The sequence below is a fragment of the Balaenoptera borealis genome, assembly GCF_965194805.1.
Source record: "Balaenoptera borealis genome assembly, chromosome: 11".
Lineage (NCBI taxonomy): Eukaryota > Metazoa > Chordata > Mammalia > Artiodactyla > Balaenopteridae > Balaenoptera > Balaenoptera borealis.
The window spans coordinates 105952254-105968768 of NC_138868.1; positions in this window are offsets into that span (position 1 = coordinate 105952254).

Consider the following 16515-nt stretch of genomic DNA (forward strand, 5'->3'; position numbering starts at 1 on the left):
GGGGCTTCCTAGTGTGTGGAAACTTTTCCTCCTTCATGGCTCCCTCCCAGATGTGCAGGTCTCATCCCTATTCTTTTATCTCTGTTTTTCCTTTTTTCTTTTGTCCTACCCAGGTACATGGGGATTTTCTTGCCTTTTGGGAGGTCTGAGGTCTTCTGCCAGCGTTCAGTAGTTGTTCTGTAGGAGTTTGTCCACATGTAGATGTATTTCTGATGTATTTGTGGGGAGGAAGAAGATCTCCACGTTTTACTCCTCCACCGTGTTGAAGGTCTCTTCCCAAGATATCTCTGAGGTCCCAGGAAAACCAAACTCTTCCTCTCTTTTATTGTCTAGCCAGGTTCTGGCAGGTGTTTCCTGCTATCTCTCACCCACAGGTCTTCTTCTGAAATTTTAAAGAGCTTACTGTGCCATGAGTTCTTTGGACATTCCAGCAGCTTTTTAAAAACAGAATGTTATCATATGTGCATGTATTTCCTAGCTCTCATAAGAAATCAAAATTCCCTAAAGGTTACGGGTTATATCACAATCTCCCTGCTGCAATCCAGTGAGTTCATAGTCCTTGGTAGTAATAAATACTTGTTAAACTTAGTATGTTCTTGAAAAACATACGAATATTGTCTCTTGTTGTTGTTGTTGCTGTTAAAGGTAAATCATATGTTTGATGCTGGGGAAGAAAAGGTGACTCTCGCAAGTTAAAGCTGATCTTTAGACAAATGTGTTATGCTCAAGAATCCTTTCAAAGTATGAAACATTATTAAACTTATTTAATAAAATGAGAAGTTCATTAATAAACATCTTTTTCACATAATCTTGCTTTAGAAAGGTAAACCTAAATAAAGTTTATGTAAAGAGATTATTCCTACCAATGTGCTCTCACAGCACATGGGGGTGCTGAGAGCCCATTAGGGGTTCAGAATGAAAATCTAAGGATTCAAGAATTCAGTGAGCATAGAACAAGTTATAGCCCTTTGAAAGTGATAAAGTCTGATGGTAGGAATGGTAAGAGCTGACACCTTTCTTCCTCAAGAGAATGAAAACAAATTGGTTTTAAATTTGATTGAGTTAACTTTGATTCTCTCAGATTGCTTTAGATCCCTGAGCTGGTAGGGCCTGTGCATGAACTTGGCTTCAACCCCAGCAATAAAATGTCCTTAGTTCTATAAGTCTGGATATGAAAAGCCTGCACAGTCTAAGAAAAAGGTCATGGCTTTTAGAGATTGACAGATATGGGTTAAAACCCTCTTGGCCCTATCAAATACCAGGATTATTAGGTTATTGTGGGCAAGTTATGTAACTGAGCTGGACTTCAGAATATTCATCCATACAAATGGTGAAAAGCACACTTGTGAGACTTAAGTGGGACCTGGAGTTCTCTTTGCTCAGATGTTCTTTCCTTTTATCCATTCAGTCCTTTCAGACTATGACTTTTTTTAAGACTGAGGACAAGGATATAGGGCAACCAAAGTGTTGGGTGATAATAATGATAAGAAAATAGATTCCTGTCTTCTCATAAGCTAAATCATAGCTTTAGTTTCAAAATTTTCTCTGAGTGTATGAAATGTCTCAGGTTGTCAAAGACAATGTGAACAATATGAAGGTAATACTACTTTATTCTCAATGCTAGGGCAGGTAGAATGTTATACTATATGGTCTGCCACCTTTTGGTTGGCTGGATAGAAGAGGAAGAATCTTTTCCTGGACAGTAGGGTTCCTGAGACAGTACAAATCTGCCAGGCATTCTAGTGGGGTCAACTCCCAGGAGAATTTGCTTCAAGCAAATCTTTCTCTCATTTCAAACTTCAGCAGTTTTCTTTTTTGAAACATGGTCCTTTTCTTTTATGTTTTACTGTTACATTTATCATTTGTTTGATGTGTGCTTTGATGTAATTCACTTAACCTCTCTGGGGCTGAATTAACCAAACATAAAATCTTGACTTCTCAGCGTGACTCATGAATATTTTAGTGAATAAAGTGCTTATTTATGTAGTGGAAGTGTTCCTTTTCAAAACATCCTCAGTAAATTTAAGAAAAATAAGTGCAAAAATACAGTGATTTTAATTAATGATACATATGAACAAAAAAACCTTCAGATATAATTTAGTCTCTCCATTCACTGTGTGTGCCGATGATAGTTACAAGAACAATATTGATAATCACCCTTATTTTCCATCATGTCTTAGAATTTATATCACATATATTCTTTCATTTGTTAGCTAGTTTAATGATACTCAAATCATCCTGTTACCCACGGATTGAAGCCCAACTCTATCTTCTGTACCGAAAATCTTCATGTATTTTTTATGTCCAAGGCATCTTTACTGAGCATATAATATATGCTAGAAACTCTACTAAACTCAAGGAATACAGTAATTGCCAAAACAGAAAAATCTCTGTTTTCAGAGAACTTCTCCTCTAGTGGAGGAAGACAGACAATAAACAAATGAATACACAGATGATGTGAAATGTCAAGAAGAATAATAAAGCAGGATGAGAGGAAAGGTTTGACTATGGGAGAGGGTTTAGTTAGAATTGGTGGTAAAGGCAGAGTTCATTTGATGGGTGATTTTTTTTTTTTCATTAAAGATAGAAAGGAAAAAAAGAGAGAGCAAGTTAGGAGAATATCTTGGAGAAGAGCTTTCTCAACAGAGAGAATAGCAAGTGCAAAGGGCCTGTGTGGGGGTGGGATTGGCCTGCTTGTGGAAGGAGAGCAAGGAAGCTGCCGGGGCTGGGGAGAGTGGAAGAAGTTGAGTTCAGAGGGACAGACTGAAGGCGGAGCATTTGTGGCTTGTGGGCTGAGGTGAGGATTTGTGATACTTTTGTGAACGATGTGGGCGTTTTGAGCATATGATTTACATAATTCAGTTCTCTGCTTTAGAGCCACTCTGGTGGCTGTTGGAGAAAGGACCTGCTGCAGTGAAAAGCTGAAGCAGAGTAGGATGACCATACACTTTATCTAAACCAGAGCACTTTTTGAGAGTGAAAATTGACACAATTCATAGACAAGCAGAACAGACATAACGGACATTGTCCTGAGCAAACCGGGATCCATGTTTGCTCTAAAGCAGGGACACAAGTTGGAAGCTACCGAGCAGGTGACAGAGAGATGGCATGCTCCCTGCTTGTACCAGATGTTTCCAGTTGCCCCTCTGGGTCCAGTCTCCACCTGTCTCCACCCCACTCTGTGCCCCAGGAGTGTGACCTTAGGGAATCTTGGATGGACTCTTGAGTCTTATGGCTTCCAGCTGACTTCAGTCCAAGGGGAACTCCAGCCAGAGATGGAGGGAGGGAGTACTTACTCCTCTGCTCCTTCCCTCGAGGTGGCCTCACACTAACTCTGTCCCCCCATATGTCATTCCACCGTTCCAGCAAGGTAGCTTGCTTCCAGGACTTCTTCTTCTTCCAGGTTCTGGTTAACCATTGTTAACGCAAGTTCGTGTGCCCCACGCACAGTGAGGCCAAACAAACTGAAACGTTGGAATTTGGAGCAGAGAAACGTTTGTTGCAAGGCCACGCAAGACGAGGTGGCCATGCCCTGAGAAGCCTCGAGCTCCCAAAGGGTTTGGCAAAGCATTTTTAAAGGCCAGTACCGGGGGGTGGGGGGTGGGAGTGGGGGGTCTGAGGGGTTGGGGGTCGCAGGGCATGTGATCAGCTTGTGCACAATTCTCTGATTAGCTGATGGTGAGGCAGCAGTGTGGTGTCACAAGGGTTCATTTATCAGTCCTTAGGCTCCAGGAGGCCTGGGGCTATGTGCTCAAGGTCATCAAGTAGTTCTTCTATTTGGTGGTGGTGGCCGGGTTCACATCTGCAAAACAACTCAGGAAATGTGCATCAAACACTGTTATCTAGGTACTTCAGAGAGGAAGCCAAAGTAGAGGGTATGGGGGAAGGCCTGTCCTGGGAAGGCCCCATGGGGTCCTGCTGTGTTACACCATCCCTGTGGTTCCCTAACACCCATCTGCACCTTTCTGATTAATCTTTTTATAAATCAGCTCTCCTTGAATTAATCAAATTTGGCTGTGCCCTTGTGGGAGAATGCCTGGTACACTATCCACCCCTGAAGACAGTTCTAGGAATGAACCACTGCAAGATGTGCCTGGCAAATGAGATCTTAGATACACCAGGTTCCGGAGTGGCCTTCATAAATCATAACGTGCATTAATTTCCTAAGGGAATAAAGGAAAAGCAAGGAGGATACTTTTCTCCTCTGACTTCCTTTAAACTCAGGAATTCATTAAGCGTCTTTAAAAGGAAGCATTCAAGACAAATCTTAGAATACTATGTTTTTCAACTGCAGCCTGAAACGCTGCTTTATATTTCAAAATATCTGATACCTGTATAATGAGGGTTTTTCAGCAAAGGCAGCTCCAGATCCTGCTTTTGCCTTTCAGGGAGGTTTCCTTATTTGCACACCTCTGAAAGGGTTTCACCTCAAGGAGGTGGCAAAACAGAGGCACAGCTGGATGATGTTGAAGCCCAGCTCTGTGATGTTGAAAAAGGGGGGTCAGAATAAGAATGATTTAAATCAGAAATAGTTACTTAAAGTCAGGGTGAACTAGAAATTGAGTTCGGTGCTGTATGAAATGCAAAATAGCTTAAAGGGAATGCTCTGGATAAGGCGATGCTTTGTATTTGTTTCAATGGTTTTGGGAAATGAAGTAATCCAGAAACTCCAAGTCTTGATCCTCATGAAGTCTTCGGAAGAGCGGAGCAAGGGAGGGTTAGAGGGTGATTGCAATCCCCAGAAGCCCTTCACTAGCAGAAGACGTGGTCAGCAAGCCCTCCCTTTAATTTTTGTGTTGCTAGCATCTAGCACAGTGCCTAGCAATGTTTTAAGAATTCATAATGCTTATCAGGTGAATGCAGTGAGTGAAGAAAACAGCATTAAGTGAATTTCAGGATATGGTAAGACACCATACCACCCATGAGATTTACAATTTCCAAATTGAATTAAATCGGTAAAAAGAATTAGTCAGGAGGACAAACAGATCCATTGTGTAACCTAAACAAAGAGATGCTTGTCCAATATTTGTCATATTCAATGTGTTGCTTTGAATGAATGTTTCTAGTAATGAGTCATAATACTATGACTTTCTCATAGTGACAGTACTTTTTGTTTCTAAGTCAAAAATGCTGAATTGCATGCTTTTTTGATTAATAAGGATAAAAATTATTTTATTATGAGGTTTGGGGGAAGAATTTAACAGCATTCTAAAAGACAAATGGTTATACCTGGAATGTGCAGGTACTAGAAGCAATCGGTAGAAAAGATGCCTAATGTCTAGGTGCAAGCACTGTACAGCCTTGGCAAAAGCAGAAGATTATGGGCAGAGGAATGGCATGATTTCAGAAAGGAGAAACTGCTTTTACTTTTTAGTCCTTCTGTGGCTTCAGTCAATGGCTCTAAACCTCAGATTACAGAGATCCCCAAATTCACTTACAGTCTCCGCTTGCTCATTTATGGGAAGAGGAAAGTGGAATAGCTAATTAGACAGTGGTTCTAATCAACTGGGTACCAGTTGTTCTGTTACATGGTATTTGATTCTTTTTTATTTTCTCACCTACATTGTCCTGGCACCTGAGGTATAACTGGTTCAAAATGAACTTGTTCTTCACACTATAAGTGCATAAAAGCTAAGCAAGGAATCTGAATGTCAAATGAATCTATCACATTCTTTGATGATAAAAATAAGAGAAGCTCCTCTGATTCTCCTACTCATCATCAGGCCTGGTGCACATTCAAACTGAGAAGAACTGTTTCTTCTCTACCTATCTAGGTCTCCCATTTGGTTTATGCCATTTTCTTTTTCTCTTGCATGACAATTTATACTGCCTCTTACCTGAGAATCCATTGACGTTTGTATTGTTCTTCAGGATAGGCATTGGAATCATTCATTTATCCTTTAGGATGAATGTAACTGGGTTACCTCTCTCAGAGGTATCAGCATTTAAGCTTTCACTCATTGCTTTGCTCAATAGATACATTTTAAACATCAGAAAAGAGAGGTATAGTGACGGGGCAAGTGCTGTATTCTTTGTTCCTTAAGTCATAACCCACTGACGAACCTATTTAAGATAAGACAGTGGCTAGAACAACCTCATTATCCTTCTTTCTCTATGGAGTAAGAGAGAACACTGACTTATACGTTGTTCATCGTATATATCTTATTATTTTAGCTTAGATTAATTTTGTCTTTTAATATAAAAAATAGCCATATCATTTAAGAATGAGGCATAACTACAGATAACTTTTTTCCCACAAATAAAACTCTCCCAAACCACAAACTTAGTAAATGGAAGACTCTCTACTAAAACATGTCTCTCAGATTATGGCCCCCATCTTTTCCCAAAACACTACCTGGTACACTTGGTCTCTTTGGACCCCCAAGAGTTTTACATTATTCTGATTTCTTTGTATTGAGTTACATATTGGATGTGCTAGTATATGCAAAATATCTGAATAGTTAAGACCCCAAAATACATTTTTCTAGCTACTATTCAGTTATTTCAGGTGAAAGAGTTTCTTTGCTCCAATTAACAGAGTAATTTAAGTACATAAAATCAATCTGAGTTTATACCCAGTGCTAATGCTCAAACCATTTTCTTCCTCCTTTCTGAGTGATAAAAATTTTAAAAGAGCAAAAAAAGCATTAAATGAATATATTTTTGCAGTCGTTTGAAGCTCTGTAATGAGAACAGGAAATACATAATTGAACACAGAATAGTACAAGGTAAGTCATCAGTGTAATAAATTGAAACACACAGTCGTGCAAAGTAATAAACTAGAACACTTTTATATGAGGTCAGGTGTGTTTCTTTGAAGTTGGACTTCAATTTGCCTTCCCTCGGATGGAACTGTTTCCTGATTCTACGTGCTCATTAATCCACAGTCATTTAATGAGGCAAAGGGTGACCAACAGGTGATATCAAAAAGTTTGCTCTAGTATCCACAGGGCTAGAGATCAGCTAGAGTCTGGAACATGCAAAATTAGCCTTCTTTATTCTTGAGTTGATTATCAGAGTGAGCTCAGTTCGCACCGTGGCATTGTACAGATACCTTCATGCTGCCCTTTGACTCTTATTGCCTATAAATTGAAACAATAACATCAGTCAGGAGATTCCCTCCCATCACTTAGTGAACAGCTGATCTGGGTTCTAGTTCTAGCTTTACCAGAATTCATTACATGAAGAAAACCTTTTCATAGAAGCCCCAATTCAAAATGGCCCCTCCAAATCCTCATTCACTCCCACCTCATCATGTTTCGTGGAGACGCTTAAAGTATGAATGGGCTGATGCAAGGGATGTTTTCTGGAAACTTCTGGAAAGAAAGATAAAAGCAAACCCTCAAAATTATAATGTAGTTAATAACCTATGGATGTGAAAAAAATTCTGGCAGGTGTCTGAAAACAAGCAAAGTCCAATTAGCTGGAGAGTTTTTCCTAGTGATGTTTGATGAACTTGACTCCCAGCTGAGCTAGAACAATAACTAACATTTCATTCCTTAGTGACTTTCAGGGAGATCTCAAAATGTTTTATAAACAGGGATAAAGGCTTAGAACCTGCCTTTGAGGAAGACTTAAATAAACAGAATTTGGCATCCAGATATGGATGGGACACCTATTAGGAACAATCTAGTAACAATGACATTATTTGAGCTCTGTTAAATTCTGGAGGTAGAGTTGCATCTAGTGTCTTAATTCATGACACACTTTTTCATGTTAGCAAATTTATCCAAGGAAGAGAGTAACTCTGAATGGCTTTGAGAGTTTGCCTCTTCTCTTAATTGAATTACTCAGCAAATTTATTTGGATCACCTACTATGTATTCAGCCTATATTAAGCATTTTGAGGCTTTGAAATGGAGACTTGGGACAATGAGTCCTATGACAGGAAAGAAATGAAGGAACAGCACAGAGAAGGGCAGCACGACAGTGCACCACAGTAGGAGAAATAGGTCACTGAGGATGAAGAGAACTTGGCTTTTAAGACTCTATCTAATGTTTAACTAATGTGCCACTTTTTTCCTGGTTAGTATTAACATATGCAGAAAGCTGGAGACAAGTGTCAATAAGACACTTCTTACATTACCAGTCAATGGGAGATTGGAAAATCAACCCCATTACCCAACATGTTGTTAAAAGTTAAAAGCAAAAAGATCTATTGGTAAATTATGAACTTATATATAAATAGTGTATTTCTTACTGAAGCAAAAATTCTACCTGACTTAAAAGCACCAGATTAGAAATTTTATATTCAGTAGCAACACATCTGAAGACTTCCAGGAGTGTTCTATTGCTCTTAGCAACTAATATTCTTTTACAAGAAGTCAGTGATACTGAGTGCATGGCAATCATTACCCTCATTACAGGCCATTTAGTGTTTTAAGATGCTGCATATGTCAACTTGACCTCACAATGACTTTTCTGAGACTGCAGGTAAGACACAGGAAACAGGGAAGAGAAAAACACAGAAGCTGAACTTGGAACCAAAGCCATTTGGTTCAACTTTTTTACGTTTACCATTAAGAAGGCCAGGATTGAGATTTAAGCCCCAATCCAATGACTCAGATTTGCCTATCTCTGTACACTCTATAGACAGTTCTTCCACCAAAGCTGGCTATCCATCTTTAAGTGAATATAGTCAGAAAGCAAAGGAACTTCCACCCAAGGTGCAGCATATACCCTGCACACCATGCTAGCACTGGACTTAAGAGTTATCTCTCTTAGACGCAATGATTACAATGGCTATTTCCAACTGCACATTCTGGGAAGAAACATTCTCCTAACTGTGGCTATCCCAGTACGCTGATAATTTTATTTTTGTTCAATCAGGCAACTATTTCTCCCAATCTTTCTTTCTCTTTCACTCGAAACAGAGTTGACTATTTTTGCTCTCCCATAATAAGGTACCAGCAGCTGAAATTAAGGCTAACTTGATATCCCAAAACATAGACTCAAAAAAGTGTGTTGTGTTGATCAGACTGCCCCTTCTAATTCTTCTCATATTTAATATGAGATTCCTCATTTCGAATTGAAAGTCATCTTTTTCTATCCTTCTTTAGGGTCTTTGTCCTCTCATTAGTCCATTTATTCAACCATTCAATTAATACGTATTGAGTGCCACACACTGTGCTCGACATGAGATAAAATGGTGAGCAGAAGAGCAAATAAAATCTCTGTTTTAATGGAAGTTTCAGGCCAGTGAGAGAAGACTTAATTAAATGATCACACACAATTAAATCTACATTTTCAACAGTGAGAAGTGCATCAAAAAAGTACACAGTGTCTTAATCTAGGTAAGTGTGATTTTCCTTTGGTTAGGTTTGAGGTCTCTTTATTCCTAAAAATCAGTCTTGTAACTATTCTTACTATTCAAAGCAAATTGTTCCTTGGAGCTTTGGAAGTTTGCACAGTAGCTACATTTTTTCCTTGTTATCCCATTATTTCTCCAGTGCTCCTTGGATATCAGCGAGACTCTGAGGCACCTATAACAATAGGGGAGAGTAAACAGAGCAGAATATCTCTTGGGAAGATACACGACCTGGCAGCTCACTCAGGTCAATTATTTACTCACCCTTGCACAATTCTGTTCTTCTCTATCCATAATTTCCTTATCTGTGATATGGAAAAAATAAAGACCATCTTCCTATTAGGAGTGTCATACTAATACACACAAAACAATTTGTAAATGGTGAAGTGGAATATAAAATTAAAGTCACGTTTTTATGATTATTTTTGTTATGAATATTATGGCAGAACAAGAAGAGCAGAAGTCAGTTAACATAAAATTGTCTTTTTCTTTTATTCTTTGTTTCTTGCCAGAAAGCAAAAAAGCAGTAGGTAGAAACTCTTAATTCACCTAGGCAGACCTTGTCACTGCATGAGCTTTCTAGCTTATGGTGACCATAAATTTCCTACACCAAAAATTGGGACACAAGATCTGACAAAGGCTTTTTCTCCCACTGATTTATGACTTTATTTTAATGAAAATCTATAATAATTACAGTGCTTTAAGATATAAGTGTAATGTCTCAACTTTATATGAAGGAATAAAAGAAAACAAAACGATGTCCTCTTGGAAATCTAAGGGATAGCATTATCCTACCCTTGGCCCGCCTTGTGAAAAATGGTCACAGATTGGGGTTCATCTAGTTCTGGTGGCTTTCAGTGCAGGGTGAATAAATCTGTCCCCATGGGCCACCTTCTGAAAAGATGATCATCTAGATTCTGAGGATATTTATTTACCTCTGCCATGATTTAGAGAAAAACTCCTCCTTTACAGGTTCCCCCTGCCCTTTGCTGCTGATAACACACCCCTGTGGATTTCTGTTGCTACCCAATAGCAGGATTTGTGAGTTCAGATCATGTTGCTGGCACTACCCTGGATAAGACACATTTATCACAGCCATGCTTAGTCTTATTTGCATTACATGTTGTGCTGCCTATATTGTTAAACCCCACTGCTTTTAAACCATGGGCTAATTGACAGAGCATCTCCCAGATCTATCAGCAACACAAATTCTGCCTTTAAAAGCAGGAGAGCAGAACATAATTGTGCTCGACTACTAAAAGCATCACCACCTCCAGCCTGAACTTGCTGCCATTTTATTTACACCAGTAGACAGAAGGCCCAAGATCATCTTAACTAGGCCTTATCCACAAAGTCAGTAGAGGATGGGTCTCAGATGACCAGGGGCAAAGGTATCTTCTAGGAAGGGCTGTTTCTGGCTCATGTTAAGTAAGTGGCTCTTTGGGAAATCTCAATATGAGAATATTTATGACCTGTAAGAGATCAAATAACTTGAGCTAATAATGAGTCAGAGTGGATCAAAGGCAGAGTTAGGCTTCAAAGGCATCCAGTCAGTGAGATCAGAGTTATGGGCTGCAGAAGAGAAGGAAATCTTGAATAGACTAAGCATCATTCTGGCTGCAATTCAGTTGTGCTTGAGTAGAGCGTCCCTGTTTCCAGGGATGGAACTTTGCTGCTCTTCATCTGTGAAGTCTTACTTGGTAATATAAAACCCAAACTTAAGTCATTCCAAAGGCCTTTGGCACAAACAGTGATTTCTTATGCCCTGGTTAGAAGAACTTAAAATAAGACTTAAGTTCCTAGACTCTAAAGGATTTTCTGGGGATTTTTGTTTGTTTGCTTTCGCTTTTTTTTTTTTTTTAATGAAAAAAAGCAAAGATTTAAGTCAATTCAATTTTACTTCAGTCTTAATATCTTAAATTTCCTCTACAGAACTGGTACCCAGATATTGACTTCCCAGGTATCGACTAAGCTAACCCTCTCTGTCAGGGTTTTTGTTCTCTTTTTGATATAATTCCACCTTTGACCCCTAGTGCAGTTCTGCTAGAAAGGCTACTCCCCTTGTCTCCCTGCCATGAAAGCTTCACGTACACAGTGACCTCCCCACTCCTAACCTCACCAACTTCAATGATTTTCTCAGTTAGCAATTAGTCACATCCTCTCCTGGGACATCTCCTACCTTGTGGTCTTTGTTGTTGTTTAGTACTGGGTTGTTTTCCAATACTCCTTTTCTCTCAAAATCTAGATGGTGGATTGAAGGAAGGCATCATGTTATATGTTACAGGTGTTATAAAGGAAAAAAATACTGATGAAAGAAATTTGGAGGATGACATTTCCTTGCCAGATAGATTTGGGCAACTCTTTAGAATTATCAGGAATCTAATTTTATGACTTTCAGTAACCCCAGACTATCTGAGGGAGTACTTTGGATGTGATAGATGCACAATAAGTTTGTTACTTAATGATACGCTTTGTTCAGATCCCTTCTCACATTATCCAGTCCAATTAAATGGGGGCATGTGTGTTTGAGTGTGATACACAGGGGCTACATCTGGACAAGGACATCTGGAGAACAAGGCCAAGCAGGAAAGAATGTTCTTGAAAGACGATTAATAGCGAGCAAGATCAAAGGAGAACAGGTAAAGGAGTAGTTGGAAGGATCAGCATGGAAAGTAAATGTCAGATAGACAGCGAGGTTGGCAGCCACAAGATTCAGGAAAAATAGAGTGAAAAGTAGAGCGAATGTGACAGTGGAGTCTAGAGGAGTTAAAGCAAACTATTTAGAATTCAATCCATGAATACTGGGCATGTGGTAGATGCTTCTTTTATGGCACATACAAAATAGCCAGAACAATGGCTAAATGATATATATTACCTTAAGAAATTCTACTGACCAGTACCGAGGTTGTTTTCAATCTGTTGCTAATTTGCATAACTACCTTAAGCTTACAACAGGGACCAGACACGTCTATTATGAATAATCCCTAGATTCCTAGAGAAGAATGATGATGAGGAGCCTATGGGGGGCTTTGCTTTGTTCATTGGTCTCAGTCTGCAAGTAAACCCTGTCAGCTGACTGTCCTGCAAACTGGCACTCAGGTTCTGGAGGGAGACCTGGGAGAGGGTTTGAGTGGATTGATGCAATTCCATGTTAATATTACAAAAAACAACATGGTGAGCATAAGGAAGCTGGGTTTGTCTGACCTGAATGAGACTACCTTTGAAACTATTTGCAATATGGTGAAATCTGGGAGCAAAAGTAGACTTGGGGTTTGCAGTCTGTGACTGACTAGTTTCTGATTTTTATGTTTATCTTAGTATAGTTTTTAGCACTTGTTACAATTGGTGGATTTGTTTATTAGTTTGGTTGCTCTCTTCTTTTTTTTATTACTTTAAGTTTTTTTTTATTTTAATAACTTTTTTTAACTTTAATAATCTTATTTTATTTTATTTCTTTTTTTTTCTCCCTTTTCTTCTGAGCCATGTGGCTGACAGTGTCTTGGTGCTCAGGCCGAATGTCAGGTCTGAGCCTCTGAGGTGGGAGAGCTGGGTTCAAGACGTTGGACCACCAGAAACCTCCAGACCCACATGATATCAATTGGTGAGAGCTCTCCCAGAGATCTCCATCTCAATGCTAAGACCCAGCTCCACTCAATGACCAGCAAGCTCCAGTGCTGGACACCCCATGCCAAACAACTAACAAGCCAGGAACACAACCCCACCCATTAGCAGAGAGGCTGCCTAAAAGGATAATAAGTCCACAGACACACAAAAACACACCACCAGACGTGGTCCTGCCCATCAGAAAGACAAAATCCAGCCTCATCCACCAGAACACAAGAAAAAGTCCCCTCCACCAGGAAGCCTACACAAACCACTGAAAGAACCTTACCTGCTGGGGGCAGACACCAAAAACAATGGGAACTATGAACCTGCAGCCTGTGAAAAGGAGACCCCAAACACAGTAAGTTAAGCAAAGTGAGAAGACAGAGAAATACGTAGCAGATGCAGGAGCAAAGTTAAAACCCACCAGACCAAACAAATGAAGAGGAAATGGGCAGTCTACCTGGTAGAGAATTCAGAGTAATGATAGTAAAGATGACCCAAAATCTTGGAAATAGAATGGAGAAAACAAGAAACGTTTAACAAGGACCTAGAAGAACTAAAGAGCAAACAAAAAATTATGAGCAACAAAATAAATGAAATTAAAAATTCTCTAGAAGGAATCAATAGAAGAATAACTGAGGCAGAAGAACATATAAGTGACCTGGAAGATAACATAGTGGAAATAACTTCCATAGAGCAGAATAAAGAATAAACACAATTGAGGACAGTCTGAGACACTTCTGGGACATCATTAAACACAGTAACATTCAAATTATAGGCATCCCAGAAGAAGAAGAGGAAAAGAAAAGGACTGAGAAAATATTTGAAGAGATTATAGTTGAAAACTTCCCTAATATGGGAAAGGAAATAGTCAATCAAGTTCAGGAAGCACAGAAAGTCCCATGCAGGATAAATCCAAGGAAGAACATGTCAAAACATATATTAATCAAACTATCAAAAATTAAATACAAAGGAAAATATTAAAAGCAGCAAGGGAAAAGCAACAAATATCATACAAGGGAATCCCCATAAGGTTAACAGCTGATCTTTCAGCAGAAACTCTGCAAGCCAGAAGGGAGTGGCAGGACATATTTAAAGTGATGAAAAGGACAAACATATAACCAAGATTAATCTACCAAGCAAGGATCTCATTCAAATTTGAATGAGTAATTAACACCTTTACAGACAAGCAAAAGCTAAGAGAATTCAGCACCACAAAACCAATTTACAACAAATGTAAATGAACTTCTCTAGGCAGGAAACACCAGAGAAGGAAAAGACCTACAATAACAAACCCAAGACAATTAAGAAAATGGCAACAGGAACATATGTATCAATAACTACCTTAAATGTAAATGGATTAAATACTACAACCAAAAGACATAGACTGGCGGAATAGATACAAAAACAAGACCCATATATAGGCTGTCTACAAGAGACCCACTTCAGACCTAGGGACACATACAGACTGAAAGTGAGGGGATGGAAAAAGATATTCCATGCAAATGGAAATCATAAAAAGCCAGAGTAGCAATTCTCATATCAGACAAAATAGACTTTAAAATAAAGATGATTACAAGAGACAAAGAAGGACACTACATAATGATCAAGGGATCAATCCAAGAAGAAGATATAACAACTATAAATATTTATGATCCCAACATAGGAGCACCACAATACATAAGGCAAATGCTAACAGCCATAAAAGGGGAAATCAACAGTAACACAATCATAGTAGGGGACTTACACCCCACTTTCACCAATGGACAGATCATCCAAAATGAAAATAAATAAGGAAACACAAGTTTTAAATGTTACATTAAACAAGATAAACTTAATTGATATGTATAGGACATTCCATCCAAAAACAACAGAATACACTTTCTTCTCAAGTGCTCATGGAACATTGTCCAGGACAGATCATATCTTGGGTCACAAATCAAGCCTTGGTAAATTTAAGAAAATTGAAGTTATGTCAAGTATTTTTCTCCAACCACAATGCTATGAGACTATATATCAATTACAGGAAAAAAACTGTAAAAAATACAAACACATGGCGGCTAAACAATACACTACTAAATATCCAAGAGATCACTGAAGAAATCAAAGAGGAAATCAAAAAATACCTAGAAAAAAAAAAAGACAATGAAAACACGATGACACAAAGCCTCTGGGATGCAGCAAAAGCAGTTTTAAGAGGGAAGATTATAGCAATGCAATCCTACCTCAAGACACAAGAAACATCTCAAATAAACAACCTAACCTTACACTTAAAGCATTTAGAGAAAGAAGAACAAAAAAACACCAAAGTTAGCAGAAGGAGAGAAATCATAAAAATCAGATCAGAAATAAATGAAAAAGAAATGAAGGAAATGATAACAAAGATCAATAAACTAAAAGCTGGTTCTTTGAGAAGATAAAGTTGATAAAACATTAGCCAGACTCATCAAGAAGAAAAGGGAGAAGATTCAAATCAACAGAATTAGAAATGAAAAAGGAGAAGTAAGAACTGACACTGCAAAAATACAAAGGATCATGAGAGATTACCACAAGTAACTATATTCCAATAAAATGGACAACCTGGAAGAAATGGACAAATTCTTAGAAAAGCACAACCTTCGGAAAATGAACCAGGAAGAAATTGAAAATATGAACACACCAATCACAAGCTCTGAAATTGAAACTGTGATTAAAAATCTTCCAACAAAGAAATGCCCAGGACCAGATGGCTTCACAAGCGAATTCTATCAAACATTTAGAGAAGAGCTTACACCTATCCTTCTCAAACTCTTCCAAAATATAACAGACAGAGGAACACTCCCAAACTCATTCTACAAGGCCACCATCACCCTGATACCAAAACCAGACAAAGATGTCACAGAAAAAGAAAACTACAGGCCAATATCACTGATGAACATAGATGCAGAAATCCTCAACAAAATACTAGCAAACAGAATCCAACAGCACAGTAAAAGGATGGTACACCATGATCAAGTGTGGTTTATCCCAGAAATACAAGGATTCTTCAATATACGCAAATCAACCAATGTGATACACCATATTAACAAACTGAAGGATAAAAATCATATGATAATCTCAATAGATGCGGAAAAAGATTTTGACAAAATTCAACACCCATTTGTGATAGATATTCTCCAGGAAGTAGGCATAGAGGGAACTTACCTCAACATAATAAAGGGCATATATGACAAACCCACAGCCAACATCATTCTCAATGATGAAAAACTGAAACCATTTCCACTAAAATCAGGAACAAGACAAGGTTGCCCACTCTCACCACTATTATCCAACATAGTTTTGGAAGTCCTAGCCACGGCAATCAGAGAAGAAAAAGAAATAAAAGGAATCCAAATCGGAGAAGAAGAAGTAAAGATGTCACTGTTTGCAGATGACATGATACTATACATAGATAATCCTAAAGATGTTACCAGAAAACCACTAGAGCTAATCAGTGAATTTGGTGAAGTAACAGGACACAAAATTTATGCACAAAAATCTCTTGCATTCCTATACACTAATGATGAAAAATCTGAAAGAGAAATTAAGGAAACACTCCCATCTACCATTACAACAAAAAGAATA